Source organism: Protopterus annectens, chromosome 7.part0 (genome assembly GCF_019279795.1).
Source record: "Protopterus annectens isolate FY-2018-M chromosome 7.part0, PAN1.0, whole genome shotgun sequence".
Lineage (NCBI taxonomy): Eukaryota > Metazoa > Chordata > Ceratodontiformes > Protopteridae > Protopterus > Protopterus annectens.
Window position 1 is genome coordinate 1,482,989,482 of NC_056739.1, and position 22,174 is coordinate 1,483,011,655.

At 44.3% G+C, this 22,174-nt stretch overlaps 1 protein-coding gene across 2 annotated transcripts in view; it reads left to right on the forward strand.

Moving 5' to 3' along the window:
* The window catches only part of SETD5 (SET domain containing 5), a 2,687,190-nt gene that overhangs the window by 1,501,425 nt on the left and 1,163,591 nt on the right, over window positions 1–22,174 (forward strand). The gene's annotated exons all lie outside the window — the stretch shown is intronic.

Genomic DNA, 22,174 nt, shown 5'->3' on the forward strand with positions numbered 1-22,174 from the left:
ATCCATGCCTCAGCCATTTCAGCTCATTACAACACAGAACCTCCCCTCTTCTCTCATCCTCTGCTAAAGCAGTATCTCAGAGGGGCCAAAAACTTAAAATCACCCCAGGAGAGCTCCAACCCCTGCCTGGGACCTTAATTTTGTATTGGAGAAACTCGCCCTCCCTCCTTTCGAGCCAGCTGCAACTGCAGACTTAAAAGTTTCTCTACTGGAAAACAGCTTTCCTTTTAGCAGTCACTTCAGCTAGAAGGATTTCCGAATTACAGGCTCTTATGGCAGTGGAGCCTTTCATCATTTTTCATGCGGACAGGGTATCTTTCAGGACCAATCCATCCTTCATGCCTAAGGTGTTATCCAGTGTGGCTCTTAATCAGACCATTCATTTGTCAACTTTCTTTCCCAATCCACAGAACAAGGGGGAGCGGATTCTGCATTCACTGGATGTACACAGATAACTTAGATTTTATTTAAACAGGACTAAATCTCAAAGAAAATCTGAACAACTGCTGGTAGCATTTGCTGCAGGGGCAGAGGGAAAGGCTATTTCAAAGCAAACCATTTCCAAATGGATAAGCCATTGTATTAATTTCTGCTATAAGCACCATGAAAAACTATCCCCCAGGGGATCAGATCCCATTCCACCAGGGCTGCATCTACTTCAACAGCCTTTCTCAGAGGTGTTCCTACCGGGGACATTCTAGAAGCTGCTACCTGGAACTCAGTTCATACTTTCACCAAACATTGCCATTTACCTATGATCCACACCAGAGGTAAACCCCTCATTGGTAAGATCAGACCATAAACAAATTTCCCTGGACATCCATATCCCGTCCCCACCCCCAGCCAAGGAAATCACTGTAAAGAATTTCTCAAAAGCCAACTTTGCACTTCTCAAGACTGAGGTGGAATCCTTCAAAGCCCCTGGGCCAGAGGATAATACAGCCTAATCCACAGAATCCTTTACAAATGCATTCTATGAGCACCTGCAGGAATGCATGGATCTTGCTATCCCAAATAAAACCAAGACTCACTCCTCCAAAAACAGGAGACCGGTCTGGTGGACCCCGGCCATAAATAAGCTGTACAACAGGAGGAGGAAGCTTCTACATGACAGAGCAAAATCCCAAAAAGGGAAGGCATCTCTGATCAGTATTAGCAAGAAACTTCGATCCCTCATAAAATCATCAAAGGTCAGCTTCAAAAGAAAAATTGCCCTAGACACTAAAGGTAATCACAAGGCCTTCTTTAGTTATGTCAGGAACATGGGCTGAAACTCCCAGATATGCTCTGAATTGTTGCATAACTGTACAAAATATACTGAACCTACAGACATAGCCAACATCCTGGCAGACAGATTCAGCGCAAACTTCTCCCCCCCCCCCTTCCCCTCCAAAGGAGCAAATGCCTATCCCAACTGAATGTAACCTCCCTGACATCACAGATTCACAGGTGAAAGCTGCCCTCTCCAAAGCAAAAAACACAGCATCTATGGGACCGGACGGTGTCCCAGGTTGTCTCTTACATGAGCTCCAAGAAGAACTGAACTCTCACATTAAGTCACTGTTCAAACTTAGCCTTACTACAGGATATGTACCCAAAGAATGGCGTACAGCTACAGTGGTCCCACTCCACAAAGGTGGTGCCACAACGGACCCCGGAAACTATCGCCCCATAAGCCTGACTAGTCTGGTCTGTAAAGCTATAGAGCGTATTATCATGGAACTCATAAAGAAAAACATTGGGAGCCTCCAGACACTGGACCCTACCCAATTCTGCTTTAAGGGCAGATCTTGCCTCTTAAACCTAGTTGATTTCTTTGAAACCGTTACCAAAGCCATAGATGAGGGCAAGGTAGTCCACACAGCCTACCTGGACCTCGCAAAAGCCTTAGACACAATACCCCACTCGGGCATCATAAATAAGCTTACCAGCTTAAATATCAACCCCTGTATCACAAGATGGGTTGCAAACTGGCTCAGAGATAGAACCCACATGGTCAGAATCGCAGGTGCCATTTCTGAATCCAAACCAGTTACAAGTGGCATCCCACAGGGCTCAGTTCTGGGACCTCTCTTCGGTATATACATCTCTGAGGTTCAGGCCAACACGGGGGGATTATGGCTGACAAAGTTTGCAGATGACTGAAAACTGGGGGCCATAACGAATCTCCAGCTGACACACGCATCCTCCAAAAGGGTCTCACAGAGACGGATGCTTGGTGCCAGAGCCACGGCCTCAAGCTAAATGCTAAAAAGTGCATAGTCATCCCCTTTGGAAAAAACAAGGTGCCCACAAATTACCACATAGGTGGTAATCCATTAAGTACGGAAGAAGTAATTAGAGATTTGGGGACCAACGTAGATAGTAATCTCTCCTTTGATAATCACGTTGCCAAAGTGGTTAGAAAGACCTTCTATATAGCCCACCTTATCACAAAAGGGTTCGCATCTAGATCGAGAGGTCATTGTGCCCCCTCTACTCATCACTCATCAGGCTCATAATTGAATGCAATGCCCCTTTTGGGATGCACCTTACCCGACACCTGCAGCAACTGGAGAGACCCCAAAAGTACCTCACCAAGAGGATCAACTAAAGAAACTCCAGCTCTACTCAGTTGCTTACCGCCTACTCAGAGGCAATCTATGCCTGACGTACAAAGCCATGTCAAACCCAGAATTAATGGACATGCTCCACCTCAAAAAATCCAAGTCCCTTAGAGCTACACGCTCCAGGGACCTAAACCTCAGCACAAAAATAAATAGGACATGTTGGAGGGACAGATTCATTTCCCAGAGGCTCCCCTCACTCTGGAATAGAATCCCAATTCATGTTAGACATAGCCCCTCGCTGACCATCTTCAAGCGAAATCTGGACGCGTGGATGGGAAATCGCAAATTCACCCCTGGGATCTCTTCTGTGTCCCTGCTAGACAGAGGCACATTAAACTAATCTTAAAAGGGTACCTTCTGTGACTTACTTTACAGAGGCACAGTAGGTTAATCTAATAGGAAGGCAGAAGCCAAATACACTCTGGCTAGGCTTATAAATGCCTTAGGGCAGATAGCCTAGTATCTACCTATGAACCACTTTTCTCTAAATCCAGAGCTGGCTTTGTCACTGCTGTCCTGCAGGGCCTTATAGCTGGTCCTATTGCTGTATAATTCCCTCCACCCAAGCATAACTTTGGGAATCTACTCAAATGTAATGACTGCAACAATGAAACACGAAGAACATAGTACAGTTGTGTACACTTACCATAAATGTAGATGTTCGAGTATATTCACTGTTGCAGTCCTGGTTACCCTTCCTCCATCGCCCTATTTCTTTCTGGCTATACCTCTACTTTCTTTCGCTATGCTTAAAAGCCCTTTTGGTGTATTTGCTTTTGGTTGGAGGTATATTTTTTTGTGTTTTTAATTTTATTTGCTCCCCATTTGGGAGGCACCTGACATCTGGGGCAAGAAAAACTAATGTAATGGCATCGGCTGCATGTTTTATACCCCTGACGACCTGACTTCATTGAAGAAGGGACAGTAACTGACGCAGGACCCAAGGCTTTGTTAATCAGACTGACTGAGGGCAGCCTGCCAACAGATTACCCAAATGTAATGACTGCAACAGTGAATACACTCGAACATCTGCATTTATGGTAAGTGTACACAACCATCCTTTCCCTCTACTTTTCAATCTAGCCAAGGGCAATCACCACAAGTTACCCAACAAGGTAGACCTTCTGATGCAACAAAAGAGAACGCTCATTCACTCACACTTGCAGATGTTGGCACTGACAACTATGGGTGATGAACTTTTAATTCCCTTTTGGCACTACTACTAAGAGGACGTGCTTTCAGTCCTTAGGGAGGCCAGGAAACCTACTACAAGGAAATCTTATTTAGCAAAATGGGATAGATTTTCCAAATGGTGTCTGGGCAAGGGAGCAGGGATCCATGCATCGCAGATTCACCCTTAGTTCTTGCCCTGTGTGTGTCAACTAGTTAAGTGGGGACTTTCATACTCTTCCGTGAAAGTCCACCTTTCAGCAATTTCAGCTTGCCTGCCACTAGATCCTCCTTTACTAGCCAGGCTCAATGTTAAACTATTCTTAAACGGGGTTGTGGACATCCGACCACCAAGAAAGCCCATCCTACCACCCTGGGACCTGAACTTCATCCTCAAAAAGCTAACTCAGTCCCCATTTGAACCTGCTAGTGTGGCTACTCTGCAAATGTGCACATGGAAGACAGTACTGCTAGTGGCTATAACTTTATCCAGGAGGGTGTCAGAATTACAGGCCCTGGTGGTCTGCCCGCCATACACTACCTTCCACAATGACAGGGTAACTCTACGAATCATCCATTCCTTTATGCTTAAAGTGGTCAGTTATCTGTCCTTAATCCACCTTCTTCCCCTCTCCCACCAGTGAAAGTGAGAAAATACTCCATTCCCTGGATGTACACAGACAGCGAAGGTTTTACCTAGACAAAACCAAAATCCATAAGAAAATCCAATCTGCTTTTTGTTTCCTTCCACCCCAGGGCCCTGGGCAAGGCAGTCTCCAAACAAACCATTGCATGTTGGATTAGAAAAACTATTTGCTTATGTTACTTATACCATGGCAAAAAAACTCCCACAGGGAGCAAAGACTTACTCGACCAGGGCAGTGGCAGCCTCCAACGCCTTCTTAAAAGGCCTGGACACTGCATCCATCCTGGATGCAGCCCACATGGTCCACCATTCACACTTTTCACCAAACACTACAAGCTAGATAATGTCTCCAGAGCACATGCAGGTTTTGCCAGAGCAATTCTGCAGGGCTTTTGTGGAATCAGCCACTTCTACCTTCTCCCTTCCTTCCATCTAAGCTGTGGTACTCTTCTACACCAAGAATACTGCAACATAGGAATAGAAGGACATAGAATAGTTGTGTAAAATCTTACCATAACCATAGATGTAATGGGATCGTATCTCGCCTACATTCATGACAGATGGGTTCGGAGCCAATCCATCGGCTCCGACTCGGCAACTTATATACTAGCACGAAGTCTCTCATTGGCTGGGCTATACCCTATCCCAGGATGCACTACACCTGCTTCCCCAGATCTCGTTTGCCGCTTTACTAGCTGGACGTGGTCTCGACTTGGCTGGAGCTAAGTGATTTATCTTTACCTTTATTGGTCTTTGACCTTGGGGTTTCTTGTCAGATATTAACCAAACAGCTGTTTTAACAGCTTCTTTATCCTATTTTTGAAAGTTTGAGTGCTAAGTGTTGTCTGGTACTTGTTCTTTTTGTTGTCGGGCAAGGCCCGTTTTAGTTAGAGCGCCCTTGCCCTATCCTAGTGTAGTTTTAGTTAAAAGTCTTTTTTCTACTATTAATTTAATTCCTTTGTGTTTTTGTACCCACGGGCCAAGCCCGTTTAAATTAGAGGGCTTTGGCCTTGGTTTTTTGTCAGTTGTTTGTGAGGTAAATTCTACTGTGTCTCGCGCTTTTCAGTTGGCGCTATTTTTCTTATAGTGCTTATTTTGTGGTGAACTCTATTTCTTTAGGTACCTGTACTATGTCTAAAGAACAGAAGTCAGGGTTTAAAAAATGCACTCGGTGCAGTTATAAAATGTCCATAACAGACAGCCATTCTATTTGTGTTTATTGTTTTGGGCCGAAACATTTACAAGAGACTTGCAGCGTATGTCATGCCTTTTCTGCTAGAGTTCTTCAAGAGTGTAAGAACAAGCTCATTTTAAAAGGGCTTATTAAACCCTCCTTTGAGGAAGCTTTGAATCCTCCTGTTGCTTCCAAAAAGAAAAGATCGTCGGCTCCGACTTCTAAAAAGAAAAAGTTGACCTCTTCTTCCTCGGCTCCACTGACTTCGGGGCCGAGTGTCGAAGAGTCTGCCTCGATACCTCCTACTTCGGTTCCATTGTCTTCGGAGCCGCAAGTTGGAGGCTCAGTCTTGTCCAAATAGAATCTAAGCTGTCTGTGCACGTCTAGAGAATGCAGTATCCTTTCCCCTTAACTTTGAGGATTATGGAAAAAAGTAGGCAAATGAATGGGCTGGTTTAAAGCCACACTAGACCACTGTAGCAGCCGGTTTGAAAGGGGGGGGGGGAGTGTAACATTTTCCAATACAAAGTTAAGGTCCCAGGCTGGAGTGGGAGCTCTTTGGAGGGGGGGGGGTCTTACTGCAGATCCTGAGACCATTTCATAGGGACCAAAGGGCATTAAGGCTATTACAGCCAAAAATCCTACCCCCTCTGATAGAGACTCCAGGGCGCTGGATAGATTGGGTAAAAATGTATACACTTCTGCAACCTTGGCCATTAGGGCCTTAAATTGCCAGTTTCATATGTTAAAGTATCAACATCATATTATTGGATTGCTTAAACAGAAAATGATGATGATTCCTGATTGTGTTGAAAATAAGGATTTACAGGATTTAATAATTCTGCTGAACAGGTTGGAAAACATACTTTGCAATGTGGTTTTGATTCACTAGAGGCATCTTGCAGGGCTGCTATCACTGGGTCTGTACTTAGAAGGCATGCTTGGCTTAAGGAGCAATCCTTGCCAGATCATGTTAAAGCTAAATTGCGAAATGCTCCCTTAAATCAGGACCGCCTGTTTGGCAACAAAGCGCAAGAAGTTCTTTAAAGGTTTGCATAGATATAGCTTTTTCCTCCACCTTTTTAAGATTTCCTACAAGTACAGCCTCCAAGATTTTGTAGGCATTGGCCCTCTAAGAATTCGTCCTTTCCTGCTTCTTCCAGGCCCTCTCAGTCCAAACCCAGAACCAGCAGACCACCCAGGCTTTAGTCCCAGGGTACGCACTGGACTAAGCAGTGGGGGGCTCCTACTCCCAAATCAGAGATTAGTAAGACTCCCCCCTATGCTAAACTGTCTCAATGACTTACTTTAAAACTTCCAAGCACTTCTCAGCTGACTACCCCTTTAGGGGGAAAGATTGGTCTGCAGGCAAAAAACTGGGAACACATAACCAGGACAAATGGGTTTTAAATATAAAGATACAGATTTCACTTCCAGACGTTACCAACCCCAAACGGTTGGCCAGTTCTACCCCCAAATCAGTGGGCAGAGGATCAAAAGCATGTACTCTCTCTTTTAAGCATAAAGGCTATTCAGACTGTGCCAGAAGAGGAAAAGAGACAAGGTTTCTACTCCAGACTTTTCCTAGTACACAGAAAAGACAAGTCATGGCATCCTATCCTGGACCTTTCTGTCTTAAACACCTTTTTGGTGATTCCAAAATTCCATATGCTAACTCTTCACCAGTTGTTTACTATGCTAGGCAAAGATGCCTGATTTGGCAACACTAGATTTAAAGGAAGCATAACTGCACATCCCAGTCAGGGAATCTTGCAGAAGATACCTATGTTTCAAAGCAGGCTACATGCATCATCAGTTCTCTGCACTGCCCTTTGGCTTGTCTACTGCGCCCAGGGTATTCACAAAGTGCCTAGCTCCAGTCATTGCATTTTGCAGGCAAAGAAATATTCAAATATACCCATACCTGGACGATTGTCTAATTCAGGCAGGAAGCCAGGACTTATTTTTTGAATCATCTGGCATTTGTACAGAAGGTGCTAACTTGTCTGGGGTACACCATAAACGAAAATAAATCACATGTGGTACAATGTCAGCAAATTACATTCCTGGGAGCAAGCTTGAACACAACTTCCCAGATGGCTTTCCTCACGCCAGAGAAACAAATTCATTTGACAACTTACTTCAAACTAGTGGCCACAAAAACCTATCATCTGCAAGGCAAATACTGCAAGCCTTGAGGTTCATGGACTCCTGTGTTCTACTAATTTCATATGCAAGACTGCATATGAGGGAAACTACAATGGTATCTAAAAAACCTATGGTGTCAACATTCTCAGGATCTGGAAGCAATGATTCCTATCATACCTTGCCTATGGTTAGAATTCCTTTGGTGGGCAGAGGCCTGCCACCAGAACAAGGGACTGCTATTCACTCTACCTCCTGCTGCCCAAACCCTAACAGACGCATCAGACTATGCATGGGGGGCTCACCTGGCAGGGAAGTGCACTCAGGGCAAATGGAACCCAAGTCAAATGCACCTTCATATCAATTAAAAAGAAATGTTAGCTGTACAGAATGCCCTGACAGCCTTCAAGGACCACATTCTTCCAGGACAATTAATGGTAAAGACAGACAACACCATTGATGTTGTTCTTGTTTCACTGTTGCAGTCATTACACTTGGGTTATCCTGCTGGCAGGCTACCCTCAGTCGGCCTGAATTCCAAAGTCTAGATCCGGCGTCAGTTGCAGTCACCTCTTTCCTGATGTCAGTGCGCCAGGGGTATAAAAGATGCAGCTGATGCCATTTTCTTCAGTCTTTCTTGCCGCACAGTGCCCGAAGCAGAAGTATTTCGCAAGTGCCGGTCGGAGATTTTCGTGTTAGAATTTCAGATCCGAAGTCTTCATTAAAAGCTAAGTACCCCGTTGGGGAAACTTTTTTCTTGCTCCAGACCGATGTCAGGAAAAGTTAATAATTATATTACTTGTGAGAAACAAATACCTCATAAGGATTTTCATTCCTACTGTATTCCTTGCTTAGGCTCTGACCACGACATTGCTTGTTGTCGGTTTTGTGCTAGATTTAACCAGCGCACTATAAAGCGCCGGTACGATTTTGCATTTCAGTATTTTGGCAGAAGATTTAATTACACTATGCCATCGGATAGCCAACCGACTACCGCAGTTCACAAGAAACGTAAAGAAAAGGGCAGACATCCGAGGTCTAAAACCAACGAGGCTTCTTCTAAGCCAGTCGCCGGTTTACTGGCTCTGTGAGGGGATTTTGCAGCCCCTGTCACCCGCTACTTTGGACCCGCAGGCCACTATAGACTCCCACATGGAGTCGCCTAGGCCGCTGGAAGCTCGAGGTATTAGACCTTCGGAAACTATTTCCTCAGATGGGTCTGGAGCCGCTGAGCAGGCATCGGCTTCTGAGGGTGTTTTCAGACCTACTCAATTGTACATTAAAGCAAATCCCAGCTACAAAGGCAAAGACTAAAGCATCTTTAAAGACAAAGAAACAAGTACAACAGCCTCATGGTCATGCCTCCATGCCCAAAAAACAGATGCTCATAATGGCCGAAGAGTTAATTACTTTGATCAGGGGTTCCCATCCCCCTCCTGATAAGAGGCCTAGGCAAGAGACAGAATATGAATCTTCAGATCATGTTTCCATTTCTTCTGATTCCTCTTCTGATCAGGAATACTCTCTTCCTCCCTATGAGGATTCTGATGCTGAAGAGTCTATTCCTTCATCCTCTCCTCCTGAGGATTACTCTTTTGGGGAAACCTTGCATACCATGAGGGAATATTTCCACTGGGAGAGCCAAGATTATTCTGAATCTAAGAAAAGGCTCAGAGACTTCCTTTTACTCCCGCAACACAGGCCCCTAGCTATTCCGCCTGTGTTAGACATTGTAGATGTATTTTCAGAGTCCAGTCTGACCCCTGACTCTTTACCTCCAGCTCCTGTTAAGCCGGACAGGTACTACAAGGTGCCTGACTCTCATAAATTCCTTTTTAGAAACCCTGCTGCTGATCCAGAAACTATTTCTCAGAGTCCCAAAGGGGTCAAGGCATCCACTCTTTAAAAAAAAAAAAAAAAAAAAAAAAAAAATCTTCCCCCTCCGACAGGGATTCTAGGGCATTAGACAGATGGGGAAAGAAGATTTACACCTCTGCTACCTTGGCTATAAGGGCTTTAAATTGTCAGTTTTATATGCTCAAATATCAGCAATATATAATGTCACCGCTTAAACAGAAAATATTGATAAATTCTGAAGGTGCAGAAAACAAAGAAATGCAGGATTTATTGCATGCAGCTGAGCAAGTTGGAAAGCATACTTTGCAATGTGGTTTTGATTCTTTGGAGGCCTCCTGCAGGGCCGCAGTCACTGGTTCTGTCATTAGGAGGCATGCTTGGTTAAAGGAACAAAATCTACCAGATCATGTTAAAGCAAAATTATTAGATGCTCCATTACAGCATGATACTTTGGTGTTAAAGCAGAAGAGGTGTTAAAGAAAATGGAGGACAAAGCTAAATCTATGCAAACAGTCAAGGATTTCTTACAGGTACAGCCTCCAAGATTTAGCAGACACTGGCCTACAAAGAATTGGTCCTTTCCAGTGTCAGACAGACCGCAAAGGGGCAAATACAGACGCAGGGTTCATACAGGTCTAAACAATGGGGTGCTTCAACCTCCAAAAGTGAAGAAGACAAATCACAGCCTTACAGAAAACAGTCCCAATGACATCCCCCTGCCTGCACCAAGCACTTATGTTCATCGTGTTACACTGCTGCAGTCATCACACTTGGGTTATCCTGCCGTCAGGCAGTCCCGCAGTCGGCCAGAGTTCCAAAGTCTTGGTCCGGCGTCGGTTGCTGTCAGTTCTTCCCTGACGTCAGTGCGCCAGGGGTATACAAGAGGCATCTGACGCAATTTTCTTCAGTCTTTCTTGCTGCGCGGTGCCCGAAGCAGAAGCAGTTCGCAAGTGCCGGTCAGCAGACTCCTGAGATTTTCAAATCGAATTTCAGTCCTAAGTCTTCAATAAAGCTAAGTACCCCGTTGGGGAACCTTTTCTTGCCTCAGTCCAATATCAGAAAAAGTTAACAATTGCATTTCTTGTGGGAAGCAAATACCTCATAAGGACTTTCATTCTTATTGTATTCCTTGCCTAGGCCCAGACCACGACGTCACAGGTTGTCGGTTTTGTGCTAGGTTTAATAAACTAACTATTAAACGTCTGTTTGATTTCGCCCGACATTACTTTGGTAGGAAATTTAATTATACCATGCCGTCGGAGCAACCGACGACCGGCATGCATAAAAAAGCAAGGATAAGGACAGGCAGCCTAGACCCAAACCAGACTCCGAGGCCTCTGCTGGGCCAGTCGCCGGTTCTCCAGTTTTCAGTGAGGTGCCTACGCAGCCCGTGACGACCGCTGATTTAGAACCTCAGGCGGCTTCTGATTCCCAAGCGGAGAGTACTAGGCCGCCGCAGCCTTCTTCTTTAGGCCCTTCCGACTCCAGAGCAGAAGGCGATTCCAGTGCAGTTGAAATGCCTTCAGTTGCAGAAGGTGTCTTCAGACCGACTACACTCACCATCAAATCTTATGCCAAGCTAAAAACTCCTTTAAAAACAAAAAAGACTGTACATCAGTCTCCAGTACAAGGCCCCATGCCTAAGAAACAGATGCTTAAGATGGCTGAAGATTTAATTACCCTAATCAGGGGTTCCCATCATCCCCCTCCTGATAAAAGGCCAAGCCAAGAGGAGGATTATGCTTCCGCTGACCAGGTTTCAATTTTCTCAGATTCTTCTGAGGAACAGGAATACTCTTTTCCCCCTTAAGAAGATTCTGATGCTGAAGAGTCTATTCCCTCAGCATCTCCCCCAGAAGACTACTCCTTTGGGGAAACTTTACATACCATGAGGGAACATTTCCACTGGGAAGGCCAGGATTACTCTGATTCTAAGAAAAGGCTCAGAGAGTTCCTTTTACTACCCCAGCATAGACCACTTGCTATCCTTCCCGTGTTAGACATTGTAGATGATGTTTACTTAAAATCTAGCCTTAACCCAGACTCTCTACCTCCTGCTCTCCAGCCAAACCAGACAGATACTACAGAGTCCCTGACTCGCACAAATTCCTATATAAAAGCCCTATTGCTGACCCAGAAACCATTTCCCAGGGTCCCAAAGGGGTTAAGGCCTCTATTGCTAAAAATCCTGTACCCTCTGAAAGGGATTCCAGAGCACTAGATAGATGGGGGAAGAAAGTATGTACCTCAGCTACTCTAGCTATGAGGGCCTTAAATTGCCAGTTTCACATGCTAAAATATCAGCAATTCCTGATGTCTCAATTAAAACAAAAATTAACACACATTCAGAGCAGCCTGATTTCAAGGGAATGCATGATTTGTTGCATTCAGCTGAACAGGTGGCAAACATACTTTACAATTTGGATTTGATTCATTGGAAGCTTCCTGTAGAGCAGCAGTGACTGGGTCTGTCATACGTAGACATGCTTGGTTAAAAGAACAAACCCTGCCTGATCATGTTAAAGCAAAGTTATTGGATGCACCTTTACAGCAGGATGTTTTATTTGGTGTAAAAGCAGAAGAGGTTTTAAAGAAAATGGAGGATAAGGCAAAATCTATGCAGATGGTCAAGGATTTTTTTACAGGTTCAACCCCCTCGTTTCAGCAGAAATTGGCCAACAAAAAACTGGTCCTTTCCAGCTTCTGACAGACCACAGAGGGGCAAATACAGACACCCAAGGGGCAGAGGTCAGTCACAAGGCCCTTACAAACCTCGCCAATGGGGTGCCGCTACCCAGAAAGGAGGAGAAGACAGGCCCCAAGCTAACAGAAGACGAACACAATGGCTTAACCCTCAGACTGCCAAGCAAATCTCTTTTGGCAGCTCCCTTGGGGGGAAAATTAGCACTTTTTACAGACAACTGGCACATCATCACAAAAGACAAATGGGTCCTAAACATTGTCTCTCAAGGATACAGATTTCCCTTTCGCACCTTGCCAAGAATAAAAGGAATGCCAAACCTGCCACCGAATCAATGGACAGAGGCACAAAAACAAATTACAGCTCTCATGGACATGAGCCATTCAACAGGTACCTACACAGGAGCAAGGACAAGGATTTTACTCAAGACTCTTTCTAGTCCCCAGAAAGGACAAAGCCTGGAGACCCATTCTGGACCTTTCAATTCTAAACACTTTTATCTGCAAGTACCCAAATTCAAGATGCTAACACTACAGCAGCTTCTTCCCATGCTGGACAAGAAGGCTTGGCTAGTAACGTTGAATCTCAAGGAGGCATACCTGCATGTCCCTATCAGACAAAATTGCAGAAGATACCTCCGATTTATTGCAGGTTCAACCCATTATCAATTCTCTGCACTGCCCTTTGGCTTATCTACTGCGCCCAGGGTCTTCACAAAATGCCTGGCACCAGTAATTGCATACTGCAGACAGAGGAATTCAAATATATCCATACCTGGACGACTGCCTTATTCAAGCAGAAAGCAAGGACATTCTTTTAAAGCATCTGGCGTTTGTCAAACACCTTTTAAGTTGCCTAGGGTACACAGTAAACGAAAAGCAATCAAAAGTAGTGCCCTCACAGAACATAATATTCCTGGGTGCCAGCTTAAATACAACGGCCCAGATGGCTTATCTCACTCCAGACAAGCAAGAACAGCTGACTCAATACTTCAAAATGATGGCAACAAAGACCCAACTCCCTGCAAGAATAATTCTGCAGGCCTTGGGATTCATGGCATCTTGCATACTACTAATACCATTTGCAAAACTGCATATGAGGAAATTACAATGGTACCTGAAAAGTGTATGGACTCCGCACAGCCACAGCTTGGAAACAATAATACCACTCATTCCCTGCCTTCAACAGGAGTTTCTATGGTGGGCACAGGCATGTCACCTCAACAAGGGTCAGCCTTTTACCTTACCCACAGACAGGCAAACTATAACAACAGATGCATCGGACTATGCCTGGGGAGCACACATGGCAGGACACTGCATTCAGGGCAAATGGGCTACAGATCAAAGGCATCTGCATATCAATCAAAAAGAAATGCTAGTTGTACAGAATGCCCTAACAGCTTTCAAGGACCTCTTACATCCAGGACAACTCCTAATAAAGACGGACAATGCCACAGTAATGTGGTACATAAGCAAGGGGCACACACTCCTACCCCCTATGCAGGCAAGCAATGATCTTGTGGAACACAGCACTGACTTACCAAGTTCAACTACAAGCACAATTCCTGCCAGGAAAGAAAAACACATTGGCAGACGACCTAAGCAGAAACATCATGGATCCCCACGAGTGGAAACTAGATCCACAAGTATTTGCAATGATAACTCAAAAATGGGGACGCCCAGACATCTGTTTGCCAACCCCCAAAACTACCAACTTCGAAAATTTTGCACAAGGACATTCCACCCACTAGCTTGGAAAGTGGATGCCCTCTCATTCAGTTGGAAAACATTAACAGTGTATGCCTTTCCTCCACTGCCTCTTCTAGAAAAGGTGCTGCTGAAAGTCAGATTAGAGAGGCCACAAATGATACTCATTGCACCAGACTGGCCACGCCAGCACTGGTATCCAATACTAAGGAACATGGTCCACCATGTATTTTACCCCAAATTCCACACCTCCTCACTCAGCAAAACAATCAGATTCTACACAGCCAGCTCAAGACTGTAAATCTGGCTTCATGGCAAATTACCTAAACAACCAGCCAACACCTCTCTCTAAAGCTGTTATGGATGTCATTCTGGAGGCCAGGAGGCCCAGCACTGGGAAAGCCTATTCAGACAAATGGAAAAGATTTTGCGCCTGGAACCAGGCTAAAGGCCAAAATCCCCTTGATCCAACCATTCCTCAGATTCTACAATATTTAACTGAGATGTTGCACAAAGGACTTTCTTTTTCATCAATTAAGATCCACACCTCAGCGATTTCAGCTCACTATAACACGGATCCTCCTTTATTTTCACATCCACTCCTAAGGCAGTACCTCAGAGGGGCTAAGAACATAAGACCGCCCAGGAGAGCACCAACGCCAACTTGGGATCTCACCTTTGTTCTAGAAAAGCTTACACTACCGCCTTTTGAACCAGCTTTTTCAGCTGATTTACAGTTTCTATCATGGAAAACTGCCCTGCTGCTAGCAATAGCTTCAGCTAGAAGAGTCTCAGAGCTACAGGCCCTAATGGCAGTGGAGCCTTTCCTCATTTTTCATCAAGACAGAGTCGCTCTACAAACTAACCCTTCTTTTATGCCAAAGGTGGTATCCAGTGTGGCCCTAAACCAAACCATTCATTTGCCCACCTTTTTCCCAAACCCCCAGAACAAAGGAGAAAGTCTCCTGCACTCTCTGGACATTCACAGGCAATTACGTTACTACTTGGATAAAACTAAGGCTTTCAGAAAATCTGACCAGCTGTTTGTATCCTGTGCTGCAGGATCACAAGGAAAAGCTATCTCAAAACAGACCATTTCAAAATTGATAGGATATTGTATCCGTTTCTGCTACACACATCATGGGAAACCGGTACCTGCTTAGCATTAGGTCCCCCTCCACCAGGGCTACAGCTACATCAACAGCCTTTCTCAGGGGAGTAGTAACCAAGGATATTTTGGAGGCTGCAACTTGGAGTTCAGTGCACAACTTCACCAAACACTATCACTTACCTCTATACTCTAAAACTAGAGCTGGCTTTGCCACTGCAGTTCTGCAGGGCCTACTAGCTTCTCCAAACCCTGTTTAACTCCACCACCCATCCTTAGCTTTGGGATTCAACCCAAGTGTGATGACTGCAGCAGTGTAACATGATGAACATAGTACAGTTTTGTACCTACCATAAATGTAGATGTTAGAGTGTTCACACTGTTACAGTCCAGGTTACTCTCCCTCCATCCCCTCTGACCTAGCTGAACTTTTCTATACCTTTCTATCTGTTGCAACCTTTGTGGTGTATTTGCTTGTAACTGAAGGGTATTCCTTGTATTTTCTTTACATGTTTTATTGGCAATATCTATTGCCCACCTACTTGGAGGCACCTGACATCTGGGGCAAGAAAAACCTGAAGAAATTGTCGGATGCCTCTTATATACCCCTGGCGCACTGACGTCAGGGAAGAAGTGACAGCAACCAATGCCGGACCAAGACTTTGGAACTCTGGCCGACAGCGGGAAAGCCTGAAGGCAGGAATAACCCAAGTGTGATGACTGCAGCAGTGTGAACACTCGAACATCTACATTTATGGTAGGTACAAAAACTGTACTTTCTGGCAGCACCTTTAGGGGGAAAACTAGCACTTTTTTTCTCACAATTGGCACATAACCCAGGACAAATGGGTACTAGACATAGTGTCACAGGGCTACAAGTTTCACTTTCATACCCTGCCAAGGGCAAACGGTTGGCCAGACCTACCAAAAAACCAACGGGCAGAGGCACAAAAACAAGTCTCTTCCCTCATGGACATGAGGGCCATTAAACAAGTACCAGAGCAGGAGCAGGGACAAGGATTTTATTCAAGACTGTTCTTGATACCCAGAAAGGACAAAGCCTGGAGACCAATACTGGACCTATCTATTCTAAACACATCTGGATATACCAAAATTCAAAATGTTGACCTTACAGCAGCTTCTGCTCATTCTGGGCAAGAAGGCTTGGCTTGTGACTTTAGACCTAAAAGAGGCATACCTGCATGTCCCAATCAGACAACCTTGCAGAAGATACCTCGTATTCAAAGCTGGCTGAAAGCACTACCAATTCTCTGCACTGCCCTTTGGCTTATCTACTGCGCCCAGGGTCTTCACAAAGTGCCTGGCACCAGTAATTGCATTCTGCAGACAGAGGAATACAAATATATCCTTACTTGGATGACTGCCTCATACAAGCAGAGAACAAGAACATTCTACTACAGCATCTGGCGTTTGTAAAGAGATTACTACCATGCCTAGAGTACACAGTCAACGAACAGAAATCAAAACTAGTACCCTCTCAAGAGATAATATTCCTGGGTGCAAGCTTAAATACAACTGCCCAGATGGCTTATCTCATGCCAGACAAAGGCAACTGACTACCTATTTCAAACTGTTGACAACAAAGGCCCAGTTATCTACAAGAAAAATTCTGCAGGCTTTGGGCTTCATGGCATCCTGCATTCTACAAATTCCATATGCAAGACTGCATGCATATGAGGAAACTTCAGTGGTACCTAAAAAGTGTTTGGACACAGCATTGTCACAGCCTGGGAACAATAATTACTCTCATTCCCTGCCTGCAGCAGGAGTTTCAATGGTGGGCGAAGGCCTGTCACCACAACAAGGGACAGCCATTCACCTTACCCCCAGCCAGGCAGACATTGACAACAATGCATCAGATTATGCCTGGGGGGCAAACATGGCAGGAAGATGTATTCAAGGCACATGGTCCACCAACCAAATGCATCTACATATCAATCAAAAAGAGATGCTAGCTGTTCAGAATGCACTGACAGCCCTCAAGGACCTACTTCATCCAGGACGACTACTGATAAAGACAGACAATACCACAGTCATGTGGTATATAAACAAGCAGGGAGGAATTCATTCTTACCCCCTCTGCAGACTAGCCATGACTTTGTGGGACACAGCATTGACTTAAGTACATCTGCAGGCAAAATTCCTGCCAGGAAAGATAAATACTCTGGCAGACAAACTAAGCAGAAACCTCATGGATCCCCACGAGTGGAAATTGGATCCACAAGTCTTCAACATGATAACAAGGAAATGGGGATGCCCGGACATAGACCTATTTGCCTCTCCTCACAACTGCCAACTAAAGAGATTCTGCACAAGGACTTATCACAAACAAGCATGGAAAGTGGATGCCCTATCTTTCAGCTGGAAAACCTTAACAATATATGCCTTTCCTCCCTTGCCTCTCCTCCCCAAGGTACTCCTAAAGGTCAGACAACAGAAGCCAAAAAGGATACTGATTGCCCCAGACTGGTCCCGCCAGTACTGGTATCCAATCCTAAGGAACTTTTCTCAATGTCCAGCCTGGATCTTACCTCAGATACCTCACCTACTGTCCCAACAAAACAATCAGATCCTGCACAGCCAACTCAAGATCTTAAATCTGGCAACATGGCGGATAATGTAGTCATACAAAACACACCTCTCAATAAAGCGGTGATGGATGTCATTTTGGAGGCCAGGAGGCCTAGTAGTAGAAAATCGTATGCTGTAAAATGAAAGAGATTCTGTGCCTGGAACCAGGCACAAGGAATTGACACAGCTGTACCAAATATTCTTCAGATTTTGCAATACTTAACTGAGATGCTGGACAAAGGCCTATCCTTTTCATCCATTAAAAATCATGCCTCTGCCATTTTGGCTCATTACAATACAGAGCCACCGCTCTTTTCTCATCCTTTAAGGCAATACCTCAGAGGAGCCAAAAACTTAAGGCCTCCAAGGAGATCACCAATACCTGCATGGGGCCTCAGTTATGTTTTTGAAGAACTCACTCTGCCCCCTTTTGAGCGAGCCACTACAGCTGATATAAAGTTTTTATCTTGGAAAACAGCTCTGCTCCTAGCAATAACCTCTGCAAGATGAGTCTCAGAGCTACAGGCACTCATGGCTGTGGAACATTTTATCGTTTTTTATCCAGACAGGGTTTCTCTGAGGACAAACCCGACATTTATGCCTAAGGTAGTGTCCAGTGTGGCCCTTAACCAAACTATTCATCTGCCTACTTTTTATCCAAACCCACAGAATAAGGGGGAGAAAATTCTGCATTCTTTGGACGTACACAGACAGCTACGCTTCTACTTGGAACAGAACCAAAGCTTTTAGAAAGACTGAGCAACTACTACTGGAATATGCTGCAGGATCACAAGGAAAGGCCGTCTCAAAGCAGACTATTTCAAAGTGGATGGGCCACTGCATTCGTTTCTGTTATTCACAACATTGCAAGCCAGTGCCTAAGGGCATTAGGCCACATTCAGCCAGAGCAGCAGCCACTTCAGCAGCCTTCTTCAGGGGAGTACCAACCAAAGACATTTTAGAGGCTGCTACCTGGAGTTTAATGCACACCTTTGCAAAGCACTATTATTTACCACTCTACTTTAAATCCAGGGCAGGCTTTGCCACTGCAGTTCTGCCGGGCCTCATAGCCGCTCCTAATGCTATTTAGCTCCAGCCTCCCAACCATAGCTTTGGGATTCAACCCAAGTGTAATGACTGCAACAGTGAAACACGAAGAACATAGTACAGTTGTGTACACTTACCATAAATGTAGATGTTTGAGTGTATTCACTGTTGCAGTCCTGGTTACCCTCCCTCCAGTCCCCTGTGTTCCTCTACCGATACCTCTCATTTCAGCAGGATAACCCAAGTGTAATGACTGCAACAGTGAATACACTCTAACATCTACATTTATGGTAAGTGTACACAACTGTACTTTATGTGGTACATAAACAAGCAAGGTGGTACCCATTTTTACCCCCTCTGCTGACTAGCCACGGCTCTGTGGAACACAGCCTTGAGCTACCAAGTACATCTACAGGCTCATATCCTGCCAGGAAAACTAAGTACACTGGCAGACGAACTAAGCAGAAATCTCATGGACCCACACGAGTGGAAACTGGAACCAAAGACTTTCAACATGTTAAACATATAGGGGTGCCTAGATATAGACCTGTTTGCCTCCCCCCAGAACTACCAATTGGACAAATTCTGCACAAGGACTCCCCACAAACAAGCTTGGAAAGTGGATGCTTTGTCCTTCAGCTGGAAAAGTCCATCAGTTTATGCTTTTCCTTCTCTGCCTCTCCTCTCCAAAGTACTACTAAAGATCAAACAGGACAAACCTAGGATGATGCTGATTGCACCAGACTGGCCACACCAACACTATTACCTCCTCTTGCGCAGTGTCACTGCTAGCCACATGACACCTGCCTCAAACCCCTACTTGGCTGTCTTAGCAGGAGAGCCAGATCATGCACCCCCAGCTTCAAACCCTGAACCTGGCAGCCTGGCTAATTACCTAAACTCTTCTTTACCATCCTTCAGTAAAGAATTTTTGGATGTCATTTTAGTGGCAAGGAGGCCTAGTACTAGAAAATCGTATGCTGAAAAATGGAAAAGATTCTGTGCCTAGAACCAAACTCAAAGGATGGCCACAGCAGCGCCCAATTTACCTCAGATTATTCAATACTTAACTGAGATGCTTCACAAGGGCCTTTCCTTTTCTTCCATCAAAATTCAAGCCTCAGCCATTTCAGCTCATTACAACACGGAACCACCCCTCTTTTCTCACCCACTGCTTAAGCAGTTCCTCAGAGGGGTCAAAAACTTAAGACCACCCAGGAGAGCCCCAGCTCCAGCTTGGGACCTTAACTTTGTATTGGAAAAACTCACCCTTCCTCCTTTTGATCCAGCTGCAAGTGGAGAGTTAAAAATTCCTTTCTTGGAAAACGGCTTTCCTTTTGGCAATCACTTCAGCAAGAAGGCTATCTGAATTATAGGCCCTTATGGCAGTGGAGCCTTTCATCTTCTTTCACGCCGACAGAGTGTCCCTCAGGACCAATCCCTCCTTCATGCCCAAGGTGTATCCAGTGTGGCTCTTAATCAATCCATTCATTTGCCAACCTTCTTTTCTAATCCACAGAACAAAGGGAAACTGATACTGCACTCCTTCGATGTGCACAGACAACTTAGATTTTACTTGGACAGGACTAAACCTCAAAGGAAATCTGAAAAACTGCTGGTGGCATTTATTGCAAGTGCAGAGTGGAAGGCTGTTTCAAAGCAAACCATTTCTAATGCATTAATTTCTGCTATAAGCACCATGGAAAACCTATCCCACAGGGGATTAGACCCCATTCAACCAGGGCTGCATCTACCTCTACAGCCTTTCTCTGAGGTGTCCCTGCCAGCAACATCCTAGAAGCTGCTACTTGGAGTTCTGTACATACTTTCACCAAGCATTACCATTTGCCAATTTTTTCTAAATACAGAGCGGCTTTGCCACTGCAGTCTTGCAGGGCCTTATAGCTGGTCCTAATGCTATCTAAATTCCTCCTTCCATACTTAGCTTTGAGAATCTACCCAAATGTGATGACTGAAACAGTGAAATGATGAAGGACATAGTATAGTTGTGTACGCTTACCATAAATGTAGATGTTCAAGTGTATTCACTGTTGCAGTCCTGGTTACCCTTCCTCCAACCCCCTGACTACTTTTGGCTGTACCTCTACTCTCCTTTGCTATGCTTAAAAGCTTTTTGGTGTATTTGCTTTTTTGTTGGAGGTATAACCTTGTGTGTATATGTGTGTATGTGTGTATCTATCTATATATATATATATATATATATATATATATATATATATATATATATATGTATATATATGTATATATGTATGTATATATATGTATATGTATATATATATATATATATATATATATATATGTGTGTGTGTGTGTATATATATATATATATATATATAAATATAAATTTGCTTCCCATTAGGGGGGCACCTGACATCTGGGGCAATGAAAACTGATGCAATGGCGTTGGCTGCATGCTTTATACCCCTGACTACCTGACGTCACGGAAGATGAGACAACAACCGATGCAGGACCTAAGACTTCAATAATCAGGCTGACTGAGGGCTTCTGCAAGCAGATAACCCAAGTGTGATGACTGCAACAGTGAATGCACTCGAACATCTACATTTATGGTAAGTGTACACAACTGTACTTTCTGGTTGTTTCTTTCTTTGTGTACACTGGTTTAATTAGGGATAGATTGATTTGGATACTGTTTTAGGATTCCATTATAGGAAATGTGTTGCACAGTGAAGTGAAACTAGTTGTAGGCATTGTTGTTGATGGTATGCAAATAGCTGGTAGCTTGTGATTTAGTGGTAGGAGTTAAGTACCATTGATTATAATAAGAACATTGCAGGTGGTGTGCTGATTTTGGTATGATTTTGACAGGTGGTGTGTTTACTCAAAGTAGTGTGTTTTATACATAATATGTTTGTAGTATTTCCCCCTGATAGTAGAAGTGTGTGAGAAAGGGAGGGTGTTAAAAGTTTACTGTGGAAATCTGCATGCGAGTAGGACGAGTTTGTGTACAGTCTCGGATTATGTGCAAGCATTTAATTGTATGAGTGATGATTACTGCATTAGTGGTAAGCAGTAGTAGTATGGCAATAATGTGTATTTAGGTAAGAGGAGGTAGCAGTAAAACAAACCCCTCAGGTGACAGGGAGTATTGATTATGATGTGTCCCTGAAAGTCTTCCTGGTAGGCAGCCCTTTATCCTGATTAAAAATTTTGTGATTGAAAGATTGTATTTAGTCTGCAGTCATACTCCATTATGTTTAGTAAGTAATAGGAACTTTCAGGCACTGAACAGACAGAAAATGGTCGTTGTTATGTTTAGGCATTACAGGAAGCCCCAATGTGGTTGGTCTGGAAATGACTGCTTCAAATAAGAGGATGACAGAGGGATCTGTAAACAAATTCACAATCTCCCCACACCAGAGATTCGGATGTACTTG